We start from the raw sequence: 10,456 nt of genomic DNA on the forward strand, positions 1-10,456 counted from the left end.
CTCATCTACAATGCAGAGAAATAGAGCAAAACCTTACTGGAAATCTAAGACTGCAAGACCTGGCCTTTACAGGTGTGTGTCCAAAAAAGTGTATGCTAGCTCATGGCCCTATTACCACCAACACATTGACCAACTTTAAACAGGTCGAGGAGCAACTTCGCTACACCAATAAGTGGCATTTGAACACCCCAATTTGGCACAATGCACACTTAATGTCTGGTAACAAACTCTTTGCTTGTAAGCAGTGGAGTGACAGAGGCATTTATACTGTAAACCAGTTATTCAATGAGAAAGGTATGTTGAGTTTTGAAGACCTAAGAGCTAGTTTTGAGGTCCCCAGGACACCCTTCTTCTTGTATCTGCGCTAACCCTCAGAGCGCGATCGTCCACAACGTCACACGGCACCTCCGATTAATATTTAGATAATTTAATGAAAGTTTTATCGATCTTCTAGCTAAGGAGCTAGCCATCACGGCAGTGTCTTTGTTGTCTTCGTAGCCTTTCTAGAAGGTTTTCTATCCAGCCTGGAACTTGTGCCTCTTTTCTGAGTTGTTCAGTAATAAATCCAAACACTTACATCCAAGATTTATCCACTCGATGTCCGTAATTTATCAATTTTCCGTAATTTCTGCCGCTAGCTCTGTGCTACCGGGTGCTACAGTCTAGTATAAATCTCCCATGATGCTTTGCAAGAATGTGTTCATCACACAAAGAGTATATAGTCAAAAAGAGAGTTCACTCCAGGAAATAGGAGCGAGAACCATGGATGTCGTTAGGCCTATTTTAGGGGGGCTCAAGCTACCCCAAAATGTTTCTAAGCCCCCCAAATAATAATAAAAATAATAATTCGATTTTTTTTTTACTGTATCACTCACTACATGGAATCAATCTTCATTCACCATTCATCTGTTGGTGTCGTCGTGCACTGCAGTCTGTTTTATTTTTATTTCACGAACTGTCAACTGGTCGAAATGGCAGTGTTTTAGAGAGAGCCTTACGAGCGGCTGCTTGCACGGTAACAGTATGTGGACGAGCGAGGTAGAGAGTTACTGAAGAGAGAGGCCAGGCAGCATTAAAACAAAGCAGGAAATCAGAGAAATAAAATGTTGTTTTCGTTGATTTATCACTCAAAATGCAACTGTAGCAAGTATCTCACTATCATTAACGTTATCCAAATTCATAATTAGAAACAACAAATGATATACCCAGCTACAAAAAAGCCGGAAATTCGAAAGTTAGACAGAAGTACAAAGAGTCAATGGCTATGAAGCTGATACACTGTCTTGTCTCTTCTCATTGGTTTAAACTGGCAGCTTTCAGAATGCTGCAGACCGGTGTGTTGTAAGTAACTGCAGGATTTATCTTGTCTCGTCGCAAATCTTTGGTCTGGACTTGCTGCCGCACACACAGTGAGTGAGTGAAATTGTAAGTTGTTGTTAATGACTTTTACTTGCTTCACTTTAGCTACATTTACTTGAGGTAAAGATAAAGGAGTATTTTAGTTAGCTATAGAAAACAATAGTCTAGCTAGTGTAAACGAGTGAAATACAAGAAATAGCTCGCCTTGTAAGGTATCCAAAGCTCTCTATTCTTTACCATTAATATAGCCTGCTTTCTCTATAGTATTAAAACAATATCAGTCCCTAAATATCATAGTGTCACTGTTAATGCTATTGTACCAGTATAACCTTCAATTCATTGAACAAATGGATACTGGAAGATATTTTAGGAGAGAGAGGGAGAGAGACACCAAGGCATAGCCTAAATTATTTCATGATATTTATTATATATGCTTGATTCTGACCAACTTAACTTTGTGCATTCCTTTGCTGTAATAAATTAAACAAGTATGTAGATGTTGCCTAAATGTAGACTAGGCTATACAGTACAGGCCAAAAGTTTGGACACACCTTCTCATTCAATGTGTTTCTTTATTTTCATGACTATTTACATTGTAGATTCTCACTGAATGCATCAAAACTATGAATGAACACATATGGAATTATGTACTTAACAAAAAAGTGTGAAATAACTGAAAGCATGTCTTATATTCTAGTTTCTTCAAAGTAGCCACCCTTTGCTCTGATTACTGCTTTGCACACTCTTGCAATTCTCTTGAGCTTCAAGAGGTAGTCACCTGAAATGGTTTTCCAACAGTCTTGAAGGAGTTCCCAGAGATGCTTAGCACTTGTTGGCCCTTTTGCCTTCACTCTGCGGTCCAGCTCACCCCAAACCATCTTGATTGGGTTCAGGTCCGGTGACTGTGGAGGCCAGGTCATCTGGCGCAGCACTCCATCACTTTCCTTCTTGGTCAAATAGCCCTTACACAGCCTGGAGGTGTGTGTGGGGTCATTGTCCTGTTGAAAAATAAATGATGGTCCAACTAAACGCGAACCGGATGGGATGGCATGTCGCTGCAGGATGCTGTGGTAGCCATGCTGGTTCAGTATGCCTTCAATTTTGAATAAATCTCCAACAGTGTCACCAGCAAAGCCCCCCCACACCATCACACCTCCTCCTCCATGCTTCACGGTGGGAACCAGCCACGGAGAATCCATCCATTCACCTTTTCTGCGTCGCACAAAGACACGGCGCTTGGAACCAAAAAATTTGGACTCATCAGACCAAAGCACAGATTTCCACTGGTCTAATGTCCATTCCTTGTGTTTCTTGGCCCAAACAAATCTCTTCTGCTTGTTGCCTCTCCTTAACAGTGGTTTCCTAGCAGCTACTTGACCATGAAGGCCTGATTTGCGCAGTCTCCTCTTAACAGTTGTTCTAGAGATGTGTCTGCTGCTAGAACTCTGTGTGGCATTCATCTGGTCTCTAATCTGAGCTGCTGTTAACTTGCGATTTCTGAGGCTGGTGACTCGGATGAACTTATCCTCAGCAGCAGAGGTGACTCTTGGTCTTCCTTTCCTGGGGCGGTCCTCATGTGAGCCAGTTTCGTTGTAGCGCTTGATGGTTTTTGCGACTGCACTTGGGGACACATTCAAACTTTTTGCAATTTTCGGGACTGACTGACCTTCATTTGTTAAAGTAATGATGGCCACTCGTTTCTCTTTACTTAGCTGATTGGTTCTTGCCATAATATAACAGTTGTCCAATAGGGCTGTCGGCTGTGTATCAACCTGACTTCTGCACAACACAACTGATGGTCCCAACCCCATTAATAAGGAAAGAATTCCACTAATTAACCCTGACAAGGCACACCTGTGAAGTGAAAACCATTTCAGGTGACAGTACAGGCCAAAAGTTTGGACACACCTCATTCAATGCGTTTTCTTTATTTTCATGACTATTTACATTGTAGATTCTCACTGAAGGAATCAAAACTATGAATGAACACATGTGGAATTATGTACTCAACAAAAAAGTGTGAAATAACTGAAAACATGTCTTATATTTTAGATTCTTCAAAGTAGCCACCCTTTGCTTTTTTTGATAACTCTGCAAACCCTTGGTGTTCTCTCAATGAGCTTCATGAGGTAGTCACCTGAAATGGTTTTACCTTCACAGGTGTGCTTTGTCAGGGTTAATTAGTGGAATTTGTTCCCATATTAATAAAAAAGCAAAAGGTGGCTACTTTGAAGAATCTAAAATATAAGACATGTTTTCAGTTATTTCACACTTTTTTGTTAAGTACATAATTCCATATGTGTTCATTCATAGTTTTGATGCCTTCAGTGAGAATCTACAATGTAAATAGTGATGCAATAAAAGGAAACGCATTGAATGAGAAGCTGTATCCAAACTTTTGGCCTGTATTGTACTGTATACATACATACATACATACATACAAGAACTTGTATTTATCTCACCATCAGGTTATTAAATTCAGACATACTTGCTAGTTCAGCGTATCATGCCTGACTGGAGTAGTGTGTTTTTCTTTAGGAGTGGGAAGGGCAGACAGCATGTTGCCAGTCTCATCATTTGGGCTGCCTTGTTGAGTGCAGCAGGACTGAGAACATTATATTTCAAAAAATTAAAGCTCTTTTTTAAAAAATGAAATAGGATTAGTCCAACGAATCGTTCCGTTTGTAATGCGCACCTAACCGAAAGCCTCGTGCCGAACGGTTCAATACGAATACGTGTATCGTTACACCCCTAGTAATTAAATAGTCTTATTTTGACCTGCAACTTATCTAATAAAGAGAGGGATTAGGTATGGTAATACATTACCACAAATTTACACAGGCAGATAGGTAGCGGTTAAGTCTTAGCCTAAAGAACTCAGCAGGAGCACAGTCTGGCCTAAGTAAATCCCCCCCATGCAGCTTTGATGTATCTAAAAGCTAACTTTAGAGTTTGTAAGTAAGATTTTGCAAGGGAAAGTATTGCATAGCATCGGGGCTAAGCCCCCCCTGTCTTTCAATCCTAGTGACGTACCTGGCAAGAACAAAGAGTGAAGTGAAAAAGAGAGATAACTACAGTCTATGGCCGTCCTACAGAGAAGAATGGCATCACTGTTTAGATATTTGGGATACATTTGGGCCTTTTTTGAAGAAATGTAAATAGTTTATCATTTATATGAGTTATAATGTTCATTATGTTTGTTTTTGCACTGGATGACTCCAAATATATAGGATAACTGTTTTAGACAACACAAATGCTTGTGTAGCATTGTTGTGTGTGTGATATCAATACATTTGACATAATTATTTGTGATTATTGGCAAAAGCGTCTGGACGTTTTTTGAAAAAATGTATATAATTTGTCAACTGTATAAGTTATAATGTTTATTTCTTCAAAATTTGATACCCAAGACATATGTGAACTAATTCAGACAGGCGATTGGCTTAGCTTTTATTGTTCTGTGTGTGATATCAATAAATATCTGTGAGATTAATTTTCCGTTTTATTTATTTATTTATTTGTTTTTAAGGTCATACAACCTTTTTTTTACATTAAATTGACCTCACTACAGCACAAATATTCTAATAGCCCCGTTTTTCCTGAAATAAATGATGTACATTGATTGACTATAGACAACAGGGTTGATGTTTTACAAGCTTTTAAAAAAAAAAAAAAAAACAGACGGACAAGGAACTGTAAAAATGGCCTCGGAGCGTTTCTTGCTGAATTTAAATGAAAACAAGCTGCTTTGCTTTGCGTTTCATATTAACTAACAGCTACACCCTGTGTCTGTCTCATTGAGCTTGCTTGAAAAGCTTGCGCGCAAACGTCATTCATTTCATTGGATCACTTGCTGGTGACGATGCAGCCTGTGTGGGCAGGTTTAAGAGTCCACACGTGGGGTAGAAGCCGCTGATTGGCTGAGAAGCTTTCACTCAAAGCTTTCCTCAGGCTGCTTATTGGATGAACTGGGTCAAAATGGGCGGGCCCGGACCTAAAATGCCCAATCGTAGCGCCTCGGGTGGTGGCAGGGCGTTCTGAACTCTATGGGGAACTCACTTGATTCCTCTACCTGTTCCACTGTTAAAAATAGCAGCGCAACTTGGTGGGCGTTATCCTGGTAATTTCTCTGCGTGAGAAATACAAGGTGTGGCGTGTGAGCGTGTGAACGGGTTGAAATGCGTGTGTCTCACGCCCAATGCGTGAGACTTGAGAGCCCTGCAAATATGTATAATATAAAAACACTTAAATTGAAGAATTATTCACCAATCATGTTATAATAGGCGTTGACTTGGGTTAAACAATCTCGTTTATCTCTGCTTCCTGCTTCTTACAGTGCAGACGCTCTACTGCTTGCTCCTGCTTCTGCTTGCATATTTCTACTGATAATCTTGCTTTTCCTCTGAGAGAAACTATGAGCAGCGGCTCTTGGATACTTATAAATCACTGGACTATACATTTTTTGTAGACATAGTAGGCTATTGTCATATTTGAAAATTTTTCTGCGTGACCGAGGCCTACCAATAGCTCAAGCCTGTCCTAAAGTGACTGTAGCTAAAGCTAATTAGCAGCAAGATGCCACCCTTCTCCATAGAGGACTACTACAAGCTCCTGCAGAAGATTGCAGTTCTGGAAACCAAAATTTACCGGTTAGAAGTAAACCTGGAAGTGAACGGATCATGTGGAAATGACACCACTTTACCAGTGACCCAAAACAATGGACAAAAGCATGCTAACACACGGCTAACTAGCACCAGCAAGACCACAAAGAAACAAGAGGGCTGTGGAACGGATAATAAATCAACAAGTGGCAGTCCTCCCTGGAACTCTTTTGGTGCAAAGCCTAAGAGTAAATCATTTTCCTGGGAAAAGGGAGGACGACTAACGGGCAGAGCACAGCGCCCTGAGATTTGTGATATGACCGGCTGGCCTGCATTACCACCCAGGCAGAGTGCCTCTTCAACCCCTGTACTTAGCAGGACACAGCCGTGGACAGCTGCAAAAGGGAAAATCAGCAACAAAATGCCTCCCCAACAACTGAGTGTGCAGGTGAAGAACAGATTTGCTCCTCTGCTGCAGGACACTGGACATAACCTGGATTACGTCTCATCGTCACACAGCAGGGTAAGGACTGAGAGCAATTCTAAAAGTAAAAAGCTACAGGGAAAGCTAACGACTGGGCCCCAAACTCTGATTGTGGGTGACTCTGCTGGAAAGATATAAAAGCAGTAAAAACACCAAAATACTCTGTTTTCCCAAAGACATGGTGTCTGATTTGGCCCAAAGAATCCAGGATATCATAGCAGCACACCCAACTGTGAAGAACATTATACTGCATATAGGGTCAAATGATGTTGTAAAGCAAGAGTCTGAAGTGCTGAATCGTGACTTTATGAATCTGCTGAACGCAGTCAACTCCCTAACGCGCAAAGGTGTTTATCAGTGGCCCTATACCGCCAGTCAGAGGAGGAGGCTGAGATTCGGCAGACTGTTGGCACTGAACAGATGGCTTTCAAATGCATGTACCGACCATTCTCTGCAGTTCATTGACAATTTTAACATTTTCTGGGGCTGCAGACATCTTTTTAAAGCAGATGGACTATTCCTTAACAAGCCAGGAGTAAAGCTGTTCACCTCTAGCCTACTTTACTTTCTGCGCCACACATCTGCTCCCTTGGCCAAGGGCACGAGACAAGATGAACCAAAACAAGAGGAAGACACAACAAAGTGCGGCAGTGAGCCACCACAGCCCCACCTGAGCAAAGATTTGACCATGGGAGACCAAAGACCGGAGATGAGAAATCTCAACACCCCTTCTCACCCGTGCAACACTCCTCAAGCCCCTGTGACAACCACGACAGCTATGAGGACCTCTTTAAGGATATGCCGCTCTCCCCTCTTTCCCCCATCGCCATGTTGGAGTTCACTGACCAGATGGAGCAGCTGGTAAATGCTGGAACCAAGTATGCCCCCCTTCCTTCTCCCATCGTAAAACGCCAGGCACCTCTGCCCCCTCAAGGACGGCAGCTAACTCCTTCTCCCCAAACTGATAAGGATGCTTGTGTGCAAAATGCAGCAAGCGTTAACTGATATGGGCCGGGTCCAGGCTGCATGCCTAGTAGCACTCATGACTCTTTCCAAGACAAGCCTGGGCCCTGCGTATTAGGTTCTTCCACAATTTATGTTGTGATAGGTAATAGAAAAAGAATGGCGAATAAGCACGTAACTGCAAACTTTGCAAATTTAGCATCCATTCCTCGTCAGCCACAGTCTGTCCCAAAAAATGAAAACGCACTAACACTAGCCCTACTAAACGTTAGATCTTTGGCGGGAAAATCATTTTTAATCAATGATTTTATTATCAAGAACAATCTTGATTTTATGTTTTTAACTGAAACCTGGTTGGACCATAATAACAGTGCTGCTGTTCTCATTGAGTCAGCCCCCCCTAACTTTAGTTTTATGAGTGAGAATAGAGTGAATAAGAAAGGAGGTGGAGTCGCCATTTTGTTTAATGACTCATTCCAATGTATGCAATTATCTTACACTTTTGGGCACAGAGATAGTGCCGTTAAAGAAAACACAGGAATGATCAGAGAGAGCAACATCAGTCACCACAACCTTGGAAATGTTCAGACCCTTGGAGATAATCAAGTCCAGAGTGTGCCCCTTATTGTGCATGGGCTGTGTCACATGCTGAGTGACACAATAATAGCATCCATTCCTCGTCAGCCACAGTCTGTCCCAAAAAATGAAAACGCACTAACACTAGCCCTACTAAACGTTAGATCTTTGGCGGGAAAATCATTTTTAATCAATGATTTTATTATCAAGAACAATCTTGATTTTATGTTTTTAACTGAAACCTGGTTGGACCATAATAACAGTGCTGCTGTTCTCATTGAGTCAGCCCCCCCTAACTTTAGTTTTATGAGTGAGAATAGAGTGAATAAGAAAGGAGGTGGAGTCGCCATTTTGTTTAATGACTCATTCCAATGTATGCAATTATCTTACGGACATTTTGCTTCTTTTGAATATGTGGCTCTTCAGCTAAGATCCTCCCCTCAAGCTCTACTTCTAAATATCTACAGGCCACCTAAATACTGTGCATCCTTCTTTGACGATTTTAATGAACTGCTGTCTATAATCTGTATTAACTTTGACCGTGTAATTATTGCTGGTGATTTTAATATTCATGTTGACAACCCCCAGGACCGAGGGACCAAAGAACTTGTGTTGTTTAAGTTTCTATTGACTGACTGCAGCTCATGTGACACAGCCCATGCAACAAAAGGGGCAACACTCTGGACTTGATTATCTCCAAGGGTCTGAACATTTCCAAGGTTGTGGTGACTGATGTTGCTCTCTCTGATCATTCCTGTGTTTTTTAACGGCACTATCTCTGTGCCCAAAAGTGTTCAAACAAAGTTAATCAGAAAACGTGTATATCACTGAAAACACCAGTGAAAAATTCATTCAGCTTTTCTCCTCTACACCCGCCCACTGGGGCCTCAGTCACTGAGCTGGTAGATAATTTCAACTGTAAAATTACGAATGTTATTGATGCTATTGCTCCCACTAAGGTCAAAGCTGTCTCTGGTAAGAAAAGATCTCCATGGAGAAATTTTATAGGTGTGAGAACAGAAAAAAGAGAGTGTCGAAAAGCTGAACGCAGTTGGCGAAAATCTAATCTCCAGGTCCATTATAACACCTATAAAGAGAGACTTCGCATTTATAATCTGGAACTAAGAAATGCAAGACGGTCCTTTTTCTCTGACATTATCGCCAGAAACAATAATAATTCACGTGCTTTGTTTGCTACTGTTGATAGATTAACAAACCCTCCTAGTACCGGTAGCATCTGAACTGTTGTCTACCAAGGCTTGCAATGACTTTGCCTCCTTCTTCACAGACAAAATTCAGAAAATTAGACAAACAGTCAGTGCCTCCATATCAAGTACAGGATATGTGTTGTCACAGTATGCACGCAAAACAAATTCCAACATGACACAATTTCATACGATCAACCTTAAAAACCTGGAGGACATTATACAACATCTGAAAACCTCCTCCTGTTGCCTTGATATTCTACCAACGGGTGTTTCAAAAATGTTTCGAAGTGTTTGGCTTCTGATCTTCTACAGATTGTAAACACATCTCTGCTCTCAGGTATCTTTCCACAGGCCCTGAAAACTGCAGTCATCAAGCCACTCCTAAAAAGAACAATCTAGACACGACACTAATGAGCAACTATAAGGCCGATATCAAACCTTCCATTTTTATAGTAAAATCATAGAAAAAGTGTTTTTTCAACAACTCAACCTTTTCTTATTGCTAAACAACAGTTTTGATGCCTTCCAGTCAGGTTTTCGCCACACCACAGCACCGGACGGCGCTCTTGTTAAAGTCTTTAACAACATCCACTTAAACACAGATAGTGGCAAAATTTCAGTCTTAGTATTACTTGATCTTAGTGCTGCATTTGATACAGTAGACCATGACATATTGCTTGACCGATTGGAAAACTGGGTTGGTCTTTCTGGCTCAGTACTAAAGTGGTTTGAATCCTATTTAAAGAATAGGGACTACTTTGTGTCTATAGGTAATTATACATCTGAGCATACAAATATGACGCGCGCGAGTTCCCCAGGCTCAGTTCTGGGCCCTCTTCTGTTCAACATCTACATGCTTCCACTGGCTCAGATTATGGAAAACAACAAAATAACTTACCATAGTTATGCAGACGACACACAAATTTACATAACCTTATCGCCAGGGAACTATAGCCCAATACAACAATTAAATATGTGCATTGAACAAATTAATGATTGGATGTGCCAGAACTTTCTTAAATTAAATGAAGAAAAACGGAGGTGGTTGTTCTTGGAGCAAAAGAGGAACGATTGAAAGTCAGCGCTCAGCTTCAAACGACAATGTTAAAAACAACAGACAAAGCCAGAAATCTTGGTGTAGTCATGGACTCAGACCTAAATTTTAACAGCCACATTAACATAATTAAAAAATCAGCATATTATCACCTTAAAAATATATCAAGGGTTAGAGGACTTATGTCTCAGCAAGATCTGGAAAAACTTGT

This window comes from Perca fluviatilis, chromosome 5 (assembly GCF_010015445.1).
Source record: "Perca fluviatilis chromosome 5, GENO_Pfluv_1.0, whole genome shotgun sequence".
Classification (NCBI taxonomy): Eukaryota; Metazoa; Chordata; class Actinopteri; order Perciformes; family Percidae; genus Perca; species Perca fluviatilis.